This window comes from Poecile atricapillus, chromosome 4 (assembly GCF_030490865.1).
Source record: "Poecile atricapillus isolate bPoeAtr1 chromosome 4, bPoeAtr1.hap1, whole genome shotgun sequence".
NCBI lineage: Eukaryota > Metazoa > Chordata > Aves > Passeriformes > Paridae > Poecile > Poecile atricapillus.
The window spans coordinates 75,671,255-75,685,911 of NC_081252.1; the positions used below are offsets into that span (position 1 = coordinate 75,671,255).

The 14,657-nt window shown below is 50.8% G+C and overlaps 2 protein-coding genes across 2 annotated transcripts in view; one reads left to right on the forward strand and one right to left on the reverse strand.

Moving 5' to 3' along the window:
• EMX1 (empty spiracles homeobox 1) overlaps nucleotides 1-14,657 on the forward strand; it is a 76,477-nt gene that overhangs the window by 22,615 nt on the left and 39,205 nt on the right. The window lies entirely within an intron of this gene.
• The window catches only part of SFXN5 (sideroflexin 5), a 115,152-nt gene that overhangs the window by 1,270 nt on the left and 99,225 nt on the right, over nucleotides 1-14,657 (reverse strand).

Genomic DNA, 14,657 nt, shown 5'->3' on the forward strand with positions numbered 1-14,657 from the left:
CATCCCAGTTTTCCATCCCTTCCTCTCCCTGCAGCTCGCAGGGATCCGGTGCCCAAAGCTGGACCTGGCAGAGCCCAGGGCTGAGCGGTGCCACCAGGGAAGAGCCTGGCTTGGCTCCACCCTCACGGCCAAACCCTTCCTGCCCTTCTCCATCTCCATCAAATCTCCGTCCCTTTCCTCATTTTCTCCCTCCACCAGCTTCTCCCAAAGCTTTCCCTTGCTCTGAAATCTCTCGGAATCTCCTCATCCCCGGGAGGGATCCGTGGCTCTCCCGGTCCCCACGGGAAGCGAAGACCCCGCTCCCAGCCGGGACAGGACATCTGGGAAAACCTGGAATTTTCGAAATCCTATACATTGAACCCACGCTGGTGCTGACACAATGCGAGGAACCCACGTTAAAAATCGAAATGCTTTTGAAAATGTTTAACCTAGTTAGACAAATTAGCAAAAATTTGTGCAAAACAATTTAGGTATTTAAAATATTCAATGTTTTTAAAAACTGGAAAAACTGTTCTTAGCTTTCAGCTGCAAAAACCCAACAAAATATAACATCAAAGCAATCTTAACATGAGGTGCAACATAACCCTTCAGCAAAGCTGTTAAACAGCTACTGAAGCATCATGGGAAATAGCACTTCATTTATTCAAATGCACATATGTCAGGTTTTTGCACCATATGTCATTCCAAGCTATTTACAGTAATAATTAAATCTTAATCAACGTTTAACCTCTGTAAAATGTTTGAAGGGATCTAATCACCCTTCAGACTGCACTAATGAAGGAGAAATATATAAACATAAAAAGAAAATGATGCATAGATAGCACACCAGAAAGAACAGTAATTGCAAAATTGTATTTCTTTTAAATATAATCAGCAAATTATGTAAAGTAAAGCCAACGAGTATTTTAAGTGAAGACATCTTGGGTGTCAGAGGTGTGATCAGCTAATTTTGTACTGCTATCCATAACAGATGTAGCATATTTTCTTTTAGTGCCATTATTAGCAACTTCACCATTCCTTTCAGTGCTGCAGCACAAAGTGAAGCATTGTGCCGGGAGAGCACCGGGAAAGGTGCAGGAGATCCGGATCCGACGGATCCCGTTCGAGGCAGGATTAACTCTGCTCTGCCTGCCTCTGACGCAGCTTTTCCTCCCTTTGTGTGGGGGTTTTTCTGCCAGGGACAGGCAGAAAAGCTCCGAGGTTTTGGGGCTGGGTGGGTTCAAGCACCGGGAGGAAATATTCCAGGTGGGAAGTGGAGTCGGCCAGACTGGGGTTCAAGGAATGGATGGATGTGGTGATGCCACACCGCTGCCAAGGTGGGGACGGGTCATAGGTTGGATTCTGTGATCTCAGAGGGCTTTTCCAACCTCAGTGATCCTGGGATTCTCTGCTTTGAAACGAATCCCACCTGGCACTGGGCGGGTCAGCGCTGGCCGTCCGTCACAGGGCTTGGGGAAATGGGGCAGCCCAAACCCAGCCTGCTCCTGGGAAATCTCCACAGAAACCCAACCGAGAGGCCCCCAATCCCACCCTCTCCAAGGCTTTGGAGAACTGGGAGCTCCAAGAAGAGCCACAGCTGCCCTGGAGGAGCGCAGAGCGGTGCTCTGAAGACCCCGGGGATGTGCAGCCAGGGGCTGCACGGGGGGATGTGCACCAGGCTGGGAGAGGGAAGGAGGGAAGGAAGGAAGGAAGGAAGGAGGGAAGGAGGGAAGGAAGGAAGGAAGGAAGGAAGGAAGGAAGGAAGGAAGGAAGGAAGGAAGGAAGGAAGGAAGGAAGGAAGGAAGGAAGGAAGGAAGGAAGGAAGGAAGGAAGGAAGGAAGGAAGGAAGGAAGGAAGGAAGGAAGGAAGGAAGGAAGGAAGGAAGGAAGGAAGGAAGGAAGGAAGGAAGGAAGGAAGGAAGGAAGGAAGGAAGGAAGGAAGGAAGGAAGGAAGGAAGGAAGGAAGGAAGGAAGGAAGGAGCGAGCAGTGTTGTGTTCACGCTCTCTTGGGACACAATTCAAGAAGCAGTGAGCACAATCCAAGCTGAACAGCAGGAAGAGTATCCTGGTGGGAAGAGCAAAATATCGCAGCCGACTGCTCGGGGAAGGTGTGGGGCGTCTGTGGTGGGAAGTTTTCAGCACAAATTACAGGGAACCCATCAAGAATAGTTTAGGCAGAGCTGAGATTGTCTTGGTGGAAGGAAGAGATGAGATAATTGTTTGTAGATCCTTCCAGCTTCCATCCCCCGGTCCAGGGGGGAAAAAAGCTCCTTTCCCTGGGTGGGGGATGAGTTCTTCATCCACGGCAAGGCTGTGGGGTCTGAGGTGGGTTCAGGGAGGATGGGATGGAGGCAGAATGCTTCTGGTGACTGAGCAGGATGTGGGAATTCACGCCCAAGGTGGGAGTGCTCAAAGACCACACGGATGTGGCACCTGGGGACATGGCCAGCGGTGGCCTTGGCAGTGCTGGGGAATGCTTGGACTGGATGGACTCTGAGGGCTTTTCCATTTTAATGATTCCATGGTTCTCGTGTGGGATGGGCACCCAGGCAGGGAGCTCTGTGACACCAGCAGGTGCTGGTTTGGAGCTGTGTGACACCAAACCCAAAGCCTGGGAAGATGCTGGAGAAACTGGGGGTGACTGGTTGAACTGGAGCCTCCTCTGCAAGTCTCCTTCTGGCTGACTTCAATCAAGGAGGGATTAAAATCTGCTCTAGGGCCTCAGGAGCTCCAAGGGGTGCATCTGCACCAAGGAAAGATGTACAAGAAGTTGGGAAAGCTGCTCAGAAATCCATCAGGAGGAACCTACTCCTCCCACTTGGAAATCAGATGGAGAAGAGCAGGGAGATGATGGTGGGTTACAGGTATCAAGACAACATTAAATCACAACCTGGCTGTGCACCAGGTCAGTCTTTGACTCCCTTGGTGGTGGTTTTTGTTGGAAAGTGTAATTTCACTCATTTTGGGATAGACGGATCTCCAGAATCCTGGACCTGCTCAGCCAGCCTTCCACTGGCCACAGAATTGTGTCAGATGTGGACACCACAGTTCCTTGTCAAGATTTTGGTGTCTCAGCTCCCAGACGACCCCGATTATGGTCATGGCCATGCTGGGAGCCCTCCTGTGCAGGAGCAGCTGCCTTGAGGAGCAGCTTGGGACCTGCTGGGCCCACCCTGATGGGACCTGTCCCCCTGTCCCACACAGGGCATCATCCCTTCAAACCGAGTGCCCACCGTGGGTCTGGGGTTCAATCACATCCATCCTCTTCCTCCCAGCTCCATCTGTGCCAGGGCAAAGCAGGGATCCCCTTCCTGGCTTTGGGATGATGGCACTGGGGGGACACCAGGAAAGGGCCCTGACCAGTGAATCCAGCAGGAGTCCAGGAGGGACAGAGGCTCCAGCAGCTCTGAGGGACCTGGGGTGGGAAGCACCACTCCCAGACAGTGCTGTAGGGGGGATGTCTGGGGCAAACCCCAGATTTGGGGCCGATGGCTGCATGGACAGCTTGGTATCCAGCATGGGGAACTCTCCAGTGAGGCTGTGGGAGAAGAGGGAATTCCTTCAGCGCCCTGCGAGGCCGCTGGAAGCTCTGCCATAGATCCAGGGAGATCCTCACCAGGATGAAGCCCAGCCCAGCCCCTGGGAGCAGGTGAAGCCTGAGGACGCTCCTGGAGGACAGCCAAGAGCACGAGGGAAAAAGGGGGAAAACCCCATAAAGTCCTGACCCTTACGAAGCACCTGTTTATGGAGCAGCTCAGGCAGGACGGCAGCGATGCCAGCACCGGCGCCCCTGACCCGCTGAAATCCATCCTTCCCAAGGAACAAAGCTGGGAATCGCCTCCCGGGTACCCACGGCTCTCCAGCTCTCTTCCCCCCATCCCTGCCTTGCAGTGGAAGCCTCTCTCCTCTCATCAGCTCAGACAAGGCTAATTGGGGTGATAAAGAACTGGCTCCGAGTGCTGGCGTGGGCTGGAGGAACAAATGGTGCGGTGGTCACAGCTGGTGCTGCGGAGCCGGCGCGGGAGCGGGCGCGGGGGAGCTCCCTGCGCCCCAAATTGCGGCATCCACTCCCGGCTGGGTGCGAGGGGGGTTGTGTGTGTTTTGCATGGCTGCTGACACGGGTGTAACGTGCAGGCGCGGCCGGTGAGGCAGCAGCAGGCAGAAAGCAGATGCTTTTTGTTTGGGGTTGATACTCATTTCTATCCCAGCTCGGGAAAAGGTGTAGAAAGGAATGTGCTCCGGAGAGTGCAGGGAGAGAGATAGGTCTAGGCTCGCTGCCAGGGATCCTGGAACGATATGGAAGGCAGCTAGGGGAGACAGGAGCAGATGGATTTGGCATACAGCTCATCACTCAGCCAAAAAAAAGGAGGGGGGGGAGAAGAAGGGAGAAGGCAGCCAATTTTGGGAGGGGGAGGGTCATGGGGACTGACGGATGCTGCTCCGGGGTGGGGGAAGGGAGGACCAGGATGGTCACTGTGTCTTCTGCTGCTGCCAGCGGGGAGAGGTGCTGGAGGCTCCTTTGGAGCCTGGGAAGGGTCTCCTGGCCCTTCCAGCAGCTCTCGGCCATCTCCTCCCAGGACTTTGGTCACCAGGGCAAAGCCCAGGGCAGGGCCAGGCTCTTGGAGCCCTTGGGAAGCTCTGCCAGGTGTAGGAAGGGCTGTGGCACCACGGAATCGTGGAATTCCTGAGGCTGGAAAGGAGCTTGGAGATCACAAAACCCAACCACCCCTGCCAGGGCCAGCACTGCCCCATGTCCCCAAATGCCACCTTCAAGGGCTTTGAAATCCCTCAAGGGATGGGCATCCAAACCTCCCTGGGCACTTCCAAGGCCTGAGCTCCCTTTCCATGAAGAAATTCCTGTTGCTGTCCACCCTGAGCTGCCCTGAGGCCGTTCCCTCTCCTCCTGTCCCTGTTCCCTGGGAGCAGATCCCAAATCCCCCCCGGCTGTCCCCTCCTGCCAGGGACTTGTGCAGAGCCAGAAATTCCCCCTGAGCCTCCTTTGCTCCAGCCTGAGCCCCTTCCCAGCTCCCTCAGGAATTCTCCAGCCCCTTCCCAGCTCCCTCAGGAATTCTCCAGCCCCTTCCCAGCTCCCTCAGGAATTCTCCAGCCCCTTCCCAGCTCCCTCAGGAATTCTCCAGCCCTTTCCCAGCTCCCTCAGCAATTCTCCAGCCCCTTCCCAGCTCCCTCAGGAATTCTCCAGCCCCTTCCCAGCTCCCTCAGGAATTCTCCAGCCCCTTCCCAGCTCCGTTCCCTTCTCTAGACATGCTCCAGTCCCTTTCTTGTCATGAGGGCCCCATCCATTTGCATTCCCAGTCTACTGGGACCTTCCCAGTTATCCAGGAGTGCTGATAAACGATGGGAAATGTTTCTGTGAGCCCTTCCCCCAGCTCTCCCAGCCCCTTTGGATGGATCCATCCTGCCCCATGGATTTGTGGGTGTCTCTGTGGTATCTCAGGTCACTGACCAGTTCCCCTTGGATTATGGAGCTTGGAGCACCTGGGCCTAGTGGAAAGTGTCCATGGAAAGAGTCCCTGGCCATGGAAGGTGTCCATGGAACGTGTTCCTGACCATGGAAGGTGTCCCTGGCCATGGAAGGTGTCCATGGCTATGGAAGATGTCCATGGAAAGAGTCCCTGGCCATGGAAGGTGTCCATGGAAAGTGTTCCTGCTCATGGAAGGTGTCCATGGAAGGTGTCCCTGGCCATGGAAAGTGTCCCTGACCATGGAAGGTGTCCATGGAAAGAGTCCCTGGCCTTGGAAAGTGTCCCTGACCATGGAAGATGTCCATGGAAGGTGTCCATGGAAAGTGTTCCTGCTCATGGAAGGTGTCCTTGACCATGGAAAGTGTTCCTGACCATGGAAGGTGTCCCTGACCATGGAAAGTGTCCATGGAAAATGTTCCTGACCATGGAAAGTGTCCATGGAAGGTGTCCATGGAAGGTGTTCCTGACCATGGAATGTGTCCCTGACCATGGAAGGTGTCCATGGAAGCTGTCCATGGAAGGTGTCCATGGAAGGTGTTCCTGACCATGGAAGGTGTCCATGGAAGGTGGCCATGGAAGGTGGCCATGGAAGGTGTCCCTGGCCATGGAAGGTGTCCATGGAAGGTGTTCCTGGCCATGGAAGGTGTCCATGGAAGGTGTCCCTGGCCATGGCAGGGGGTGGAATTAGATGGGTTTTCAGGTCCCATCCCACCCAAACCACTAAAGTGCCGCCCATGGAATCCTAAGGAATGAGACGAGCACAGCAGTGCTGGCTAAGGATTCCTCTTGGAATTGTTACAGTCCTGCAGACAGCTGGAGGTGACCTGAAGGTGAGAGAATTCGGGAAAAACTCCAAAAACCTTTTGATTGTAACACAGGAAATATTTTTCAGAGCATCTCCAGCCTCTGCTTCAGAGCCCAAGCAGCTGTGGAGCCCCAAGGTCTCTCCATGTCCCACTCCAAGGAGCACCAGCCACCCCCACGGTCGGCATTTTCCTAAATCCACAATTCCAGCTCTTCATTTCTCCGTTTGCTGCCCCGAGGAGCTCTCTCCTGCTGATCTCCTTCCCATGCAAGTGTCCAAAGAGTATCAGCTCAGCTTTGTGAAAACTGACAGACAAAACTCGTGCCTCTCCTCAGCAAGGCAGATTGCTGCCCAAAATGTTGGTGTTCAAGCTCTTTTCTGACAACTTCCCACTTTTTCTATTCAGTTGAAATCCCGGTGCATCCCAAAGCTGGACACTCTGGTGGAGAGATGCTCTCATGACTGAAGTACAAATGAATGATTGATGAATGATTGATATTCAGTTTTCTGCCCAAATCACGGAGCTGGAGGAAGACAGTTCTGAGAGAAACCTGGATTTTGTGAAGTTTTCCTTCAAATTAATAATAAAACCTGAATTTAAGAGGTGACCAGCACAGTTCTCTTCATTTCGGGTTTCTCTCAAGTCTTTTTGACCCAACTTTGAAAGAAACATTCTGTTTTCATAATAAAAAAAATGTATTCAGTCAAAATGTTTTTCACAAAACCATGGAAAGTCTCCTGAGAGCTCAAGATTAAAACCATGGAATCATGGAATGGTTTGGGGTGGAAGGGACCTTAAAAATCCTCACATTTCTACCCTGTCCTGCTTCCACCCCAAACCATTCCGAGAGATCGTGATTCTACTCCTGAGCTGATAGGAAATGCTTTGACTGCATCCACCTCCCTTCTGCCTTCCCAGAACATCTTTTCCAGATAAAAAAAAACAACCAGCAGCAACAAAAGACAAACAAACAACAGCAAAAAAAAATAAAAACAAAAATAGAAGTGAAAATGAAAATAAAAATAAAAAATAAAAATAAAAAATAAAAATAAAAATAAAAATAAAAATAAAAATAAAAATAAAAATAAAAATAAAAATAAAAATAAAAATAAAAATAAAAATAAAAATAAAAATAAAAATTTGGAATATTTGGCTGTTCTGGAATATTTGGTTGTTTTGGCTTTTGAGATTTATTAAGTTCAGGAGGCTTTTTGTCCTGGAAGATTTGGCTGTTCTGGAATATTTGCCTGTAGTGGTTTTTGAAGGTTTTCCATTTCAGGATTATTTTTGTTTGCCAGGGATGCTCCTGCCCTCAGCTTAAATGGGAATAACCAATTGCCAAATAATTTGGGAATAACCAAATCTTTTCCAGCCTAAATGATTCTGTGGTTCTGGGCTTTGCTGGTGCTGGGTTAACGGTTGGACCTGATGACCTTAAAAGTCTTCTCCAACCTAATTTAATTCTTCTACAATCCAGGGTGGGAATTTCTAATCTCCCTTTTGGGAAATTACCACAGCACAGCTTCTCTGAGGAAAAACACTCGGCAAAGAGCTCGACACGGAAGCAGGCGGGCGGAAGGGAAAGGCGGATTTGTGAAGTTTTCCTTCAAATTAATAATAAAACCTGAATTTAAGAGGTGACCAGCACAGTTCTCCTCATTTTAGGTTTCTCTCCAGTCTTTTTGACCCATCTTTGAAAGAAATGTTGTGTTTGGCTGGAGCAGGGAGCTGCCCTCGGTGCCTGCGGAATGAGCGATGATCCCGGCGGTGATAACAGAGCCGGCAGGTGGGATGACAGCCCCACACCTGGGCTGGGAGGTGACCCCCGCTCCCTGCGTGTCCCAGCCTGTCCCCAAGCACAGCAGCAGCTCCCCAGCTCCAGCCCCAAACCAATCAAACCCAAACCAGTCAAACCCAAACCAATCCCCCAGGAGCATCCCCAGCGCCCCACGGGGACCCTCCCGGTGACCTCGGTGACACCTGACAGGCACAAGGAGCTTCTTCTCCATCCTGCTCTTTGAAATCCTACGGTTTCTAAGCCTTCACTTGGGGTTTTGGGGGGCTTTGGTTAGCACTGAGCCCTCAGCGCTTCCAGCTTTATAAAAATTGGAATAAGAATCGGCACCACCCCCGAGTCACTGCAGAGCTGTGGGTTTGAGTCCTCTGGGAAAGCAGAGGGATGCCCACAGCACCAGAAACCTCAAGTGCTACAACAAAACCCCCAAATAAAAGCTTTGAGATTTTATTAAAGTAAGATTTCAAGATTTCAAACAGCAAGATCAAGAAATGTCCCCTGTGTCTGTCCTCCAGGGAGAGGAGACAGCCAAGGCCTTGAAGCCTTTCCCCTCTGCTGGGACATTGCTCAGTGTGGGAGGGGATCCACCACGGGGTAAATCTGAATTTACCACAATTAACTCACTTCCACACCAGCTCCAGAGAGGTCTCAGGCTGCTGCAGAAGCAGCTGTGAGGTGACCCCAGGGCTCGTGGCCTGGCCAGGCCAGGACTTTCCTGAGGAGAGGGCTGAGGAAATCCTCCCTGGATTCCTGGAAGAACCCTCACGTTACAGATCTCTTGTGGAACACCCGAGCCAGTGGATGGGTGGAAAAGGCACCACTCCAAACGTGGAACTTTTTGAGTTTTGAGAACTCCCAGAATCACAGAGTTTGGTTATGATTCCTGATCCTTGCTGGAGGGAAAAGCACCTACACAGACACTCAGAGTTTCTCCTTTCTTGGAAGGAAAAAAACCCTAAAATCCTGCTTTTGAATGTGGGCATTATTGAAAAGTTTCCCTTTGGATGAAAATGAGCTCCCAGGCCCATTCCAGCAGGAATTCCTCAAGCAGCTCTGTCAAGGAAGAAAGAATTTGTTGCTCTTTGCTGAAGACATCGATCCCTGAATTCTCCTGCTACTCAGGAGGAAGAGCACGATGGAAGAGTGGGATTTAGGGATGCCCTTGGTGCTTTAGGGAAGCTGAGCAAATTCCTCAGGATCCCAACCTCCAGCACATTTCCTTCTCTCACAGACCACCAGCCTCACTAGGAACAGGAAATTTAAAAAGCAATTACAGATAATTATATATGTGAGATGTGATTAATAAGGCATTCTCAGCCCTAAGCAGGCAAGTCTGGACAACTGATCCCCTTCCTTTGCATCCTGCACCTCTTGGAGTCGTTCCAGATGAGCCAAAACAACTCCAAATACACCAAAAAGGACAAATCCAACCCTGTGTGACAGGAGAGGGGAAAGGGCAGGGAAGATCTGGGGGTGAACCCTGAAAAGAGGCCTCTGACCAAGAATGGTTGATGATATTAAAGGTATTTTCTGATTTAATGATTCCCCAGGGCCAGGAGCAGCGCTCAGGGATCCTGGTGGGTCACTCATCATTCCAGCTCGGTATTCCCTGACTCCCAGCAAGCGATGTGCAGGGTGGGCTGGCAGGAGAGAGGAAGGGACTTGGTTTTCAGGCCCAGGATAAAGCAGCAGAGCCCAGGAGCCACCGGTGGGCTCAGGAATGGCCACGGCCCTGCAGGAATCCTGGGGAGGAGCCCCTGTGTTTACAGTAGGTGCTGCTGAAAGGTGTCCTGAAGAAAGACAGCAATTAACAGGCCTGCAAAAAAAAAAAAATGGTTTCTTTCCACAAAGAGCCTTTTAAGTCTGTTTTTCGGGCCACTTTAAGGGTTAATGTTTAGCTGTTTATCCGGACTTGTCGGATGTCAGCTCTTTCTTTTGACTCCTAATGGCTTATAGCCATCAGGAGGTGAAGACTCCTCAAAAGAGCTGGTGTCAGGAATGTTTTTTTATGCCCACCAGCACCCACACACCTGCAGCAGCCTGTGCTTGCAGGGGGATACTTCACATACTTGAACCTGTCTCCCAGGGCCAGGGGTATAAACATGAAACCAGATCCCGTCTGACACGGCTGCCGGAGCCCCTGGCGCTCAGAGGGGTCCCACACCCACCCCACTGACCACAAAGAACAGCTGGGGTCAGCTCCTGGAGAGCTCCACGGCTCCAGGATGAGGTTTTAATGCCCTGGAAAATGTCCAGCACCTCTGAGTGGGGGAAACAAAGGAGCGGCCATCAAAACCCAGCTGGGTCACAAATCAAAGGCTCCGGGACAGGGAGCCAAGGGACAACAAAGGCACAGCCCCCAGAGCCATCGGGGCTCACTCCTGACCTTCCCCGGCCCCGAGGTGTCACCGAGCCCCAAAATCACCCAAACAGGCGGAGCAGGTGCACGTTCAACCTCCCCGAGGTGTCCCAGGGGCTCCTAAGCAGTGATAATGGAGTTCCTGAAGGCCAGAGCCTTCCCCTTCCTCTTCCTCTTCCTCTTCCTCTTCCTCTTCCTCTTCCTCTTCCTCTTCCTCTTCCTCTTCCTCTTCCTCTTCCTCTTCCTCTTCCTCTTCCTCTTCCTCTTCCTCTTCCTCTTCCTCTTCCTCTTCCTCTTCCTCTTCCTCTCCCTCTCCCTCTCCCTCTCCCTCTCCCTCTTCCTCTTCCTCTTCCTCTTCCTCTTCCTCTTCCTCTCCCTCTCCCTCTCCCTCTCCCTCTCCCTCCTCCTCTTCCTCTTCCTCTTCCTCTTCCTCTCCCTCTCCCTCTCCCTCTCCCTCTCCCTCTCCCTCTCCCCCTGGAAATGTCCCTGGATCCCAGCAGTGTCCCAGGCCGGGCTGGACGGGGTTTGCAGCACCCTGGGACAGTGGGAGCTGTCCCTGCCCATGCAGGGGTGGAACAAGATGAGTTTTAAGGTCGCTTCCCACTCAAACCATCCCATGAATCCACGATTTTTAGAAAAAAAGGCATTTTCTCCCAGAAATGACTGAGATCTCCCAGCTCCAGAGCACTGGGGAGCAAGTGGGGAAATGCTTTGATTTTGAGATTTTGAGAAAGAAGCGAGGGAGAAAATCCCCAGGGAAATGGGAGATGTCGTGATCCAGAAACGTTCTTTTCTTTTCCAAACTGGTTCCTTCTGTCCCGGTCAAGAGGAGTTTCGGCTGTGCCGGGACACAAATCCAAAGGGCACCGCAGGGAAGAGCTTCCAAATGAAGCTGAATGTGAAATGAAGGTGAATTTGTCCCCTTGGGGAGTGGCCCTGGGACAAGGCAAGTGCTGCTTCTGTGGGATCACCCCCATGGATTTGCAGCTGGAATTCCACCAGGTGGAGCAGCTGGAAGGGAACCACTGGGACACAGCTGCTGCTGCTGCATCCCAGAAGGAGAACCTGAGAGCATCAGATGGTGGGAATGAGGAGTTACCATAGAAAAAAGGAGAATCTGGGGGTTCTCCTGACTGGAATGTCCCAGCCATGCAGAGTCTGGAATGTTTGGGTGGTCTCTGCAGAAGGACCAGACTGACCCAAAGGCCTCCCTGGAGCGGGAAGGAGCTGGAGGCTGCTGGATCAGCAGCTCAGGACAAAGCACCACTGGGAGGGCAGGAGAGGACTGAGCCTGGCATCCTCTCCCATGTTCTTAGGGAATACCTTCACCCAGGAATGCTCTGAACTGCCTCGGGGAGGTTTGGAGCACCTGAACCTGTCTCTGTCCTTGCCTTGAATGCACCTGAGCTCCCTAAAAAGCTCTGCTGCCACGCTGAGCTGGAGTTTATCCCACGGAGGGTGGCCTGACCTTGCAAGCTCTGAAGCAAAGCCAGCTCCAGGTCTGTCTGTCGGTGGAGATGATGCCAGAGGGAGAAGATCCAGGTGGGAGCAGGAAGTGGGGCAGATCCCTGCAGCCAGGAGCCCGTCATGTCCAGCTGGCAGCGAGGACAGGTTCCACCAGAACCATGGGGTGGCAGATGTGCCCTTCACCTGTGGCAGCACAGCCTGAGGGGATCTCTGCCCTCCAGTGCTCACCTGTCCTGGAGCAGGGACACCCGACTGCCTTCCATGGAGGATTCTGGTGCTCTGATGTCAAAACTCAGCTCAGATAAATCCTATCAGGATTTATACCCAGGACAAACCAGCACAGCTCCCTGAACACCCACAGCGGGCCAGGCGGGGCTGCAGCTGTGGCAACCCGCAGAACCAGGAGCACCAGGATGGCAGGATGAAGATAAAGCAGAAGATGAACCAGAAGATAAAGATAAAGCAGAAGATGAACCAGAAGATAAACCAGAAGATGAAGATAAAGCAGAAGATAAAGCAGAAGATGAAGATAAACCAGAAGATAAGACAGAAGATAAAGCAGAAGATAAAGCAGAAGATAAAGCAGAAGATGAAGATAAACCAGAAGATAAGACAGAAGATAAAGCAGAAGATGAAGCAGAAGATAAAGCAGAAGATGAAGATAAAGCAGAAGATAAGACAGAAGATGAAGATAAAGCAGAAGATAAAACAGAAGATGAAGCAGAAGATAAAGCAGAAGATAAAGCAGAAGATGAAGCAGAAGATAAAGCAGAAGATGAAGATAAAGCAGAAGATAAAACAGAAGATAAAGCAGAAGATAAAACAGAAGATAAAGCAGAAGATGAAGCAGCAGATAAAGCAGAAGATAAGCTGGGTCAGCACTCGGAGAGGAACCTTAGATGAACCTGTGGGGCCAACTCCTCCCATCCAACGGGATTTGTTAGGAGCACCCCTGGCAGCAGGACCTTCCAGCTGGGAAGCCCAAAGTGCCCCAGGGAGGATGGGGACAATCCATCCAGCCATGGCCAGTGCCCCGGGCTGTGCTCGGATCCCGCTGGGGTTGGAAGTACAGGTGGAGTTCAGGACTTCCTTAGGCCATTATTTCTTATCAAAATTTCTTATCAAAGCTGGGAACTCCCCCTGGAGCTCTGGAAGGGTCTCTCACTCTCCAGCCTCTGACAGGAACAAGTCCATCCTCACTAAGGAGGACCAGAAGCCTCATTAAGCACCACCATCCTTCATTTGAAGGCAGGAAAGGGGCTCAACACATTTCCAAATACCTCAGATTTTCCCTCAAGTCCTACTTGAACTATGCCAGTGTTCTGCCAGGTAAATCCTACGGGTTCTGCTCAAATCCACCATTTCATGGGCATTAAAGAAGCCCCCTGGGGCCACCTCTTCATTTGAGGTTCATGAGGAGAACGAAGATACTCCTGCCTTTGTCAACAAGACAATAAAACAGAAGATAAGGCAGAAGATGAAGATAAACCAGAAGATAAAGCAGAAGATAAAACAGAAGATGAAGATAAATATGAAGATAAAGCAGAAGATAAACCAGAAGATGAAGATAAACCAGCAGATAAGGCAGAAGATAAGGCAGAAGATAAAGCAGAAGATAAAGCAGAAGATAAAGCAGAAGATGAAGATAAACCAGAAGATAAGACAGAAGAAAAGGCAGAAGATAAAGCAGAAGATAAAGCAGAAGATAAAGATAAACCAGAAGATGAACCACAAGATAAACCAGAAGATAAGGCAGAAGATGAAGATAAATCAGAAGATAAGACAGAAGAAAAGGCAGAAGATAAAGCAGAAGATGAAGATAAACCAGAAGATAAACCAGAAGATAAGGCAGAAGATAAAGCAGAAGATAAAGCAGAAGATGAAGACAAACCAGAAGATAAGACAGAAGATGAAGATAAATCAGAAGATAAGACAGAAGAAAAGGCAGAAGATAAACCAGAAGATGAAGATAAAGCAGAAGATAAGGCAGAAGATAAGGCAGAAGATAAAGCAGAAGATAAAGCAGAAGATGAAGATAAAGCAGAAGATAAGACAGAAGATAAAGCAGAAGATAAAGCAGAAGATGAAGATAAAGCAGAAGATAAGACAGAAGAAAAAGCAGAAGATAAAGCAGAAGATGAAGATAAACCAGAAGATAAGACAGAAGAAAAAGCAGAAGATAAGCTGGGTCAGCACTCGGAGAGGAACCTCAGATGAACCTCTTGGTGCTCCCGAAGCCACCGGCGGAGCAGGAGGAAACAATCTCTGCGGCACAGCTTGAATCCTCTGCAGTCTTTGGGAGACACTTCCCACTGAGCTTCCAGCCTCCTGCCAGCCCTTCAGGACCTTGTGCCACTTCTTTGCTGAGAGGAGCTCCTTCCAAGCCCAGCCTCCAACCCAAGGGCTCCCAGACTCCCAGGAAACCGCTCCCCAGCCCCAGAAGCAAAGCAGAACTTCTCACTTCTCAAACATTTTTCCCCATGGCAGCTGGCAAATCCCTTCCCTGGCTTCTCATCCAACTTGGACAAAATTACTGCAGAGAATCCCTCCTGCTCCCCTCCCCCCCGTGCAAAGCAATCCCAAGGGAGGGATGGTTCCATGGGGACCCCCTGCTGGATTGCATCTGATTTCCCTCCTAAGTATGGAATGGGGAAGCGTCTCGAGGGCTATGGCTGTGACCTCCATACAGCTCTTTTGTCAAGTGCCATTTCATTAAAAAATCAGCCTTTTAACTGTGGACACATTTCAACCTCACCAAATCTGCTAATT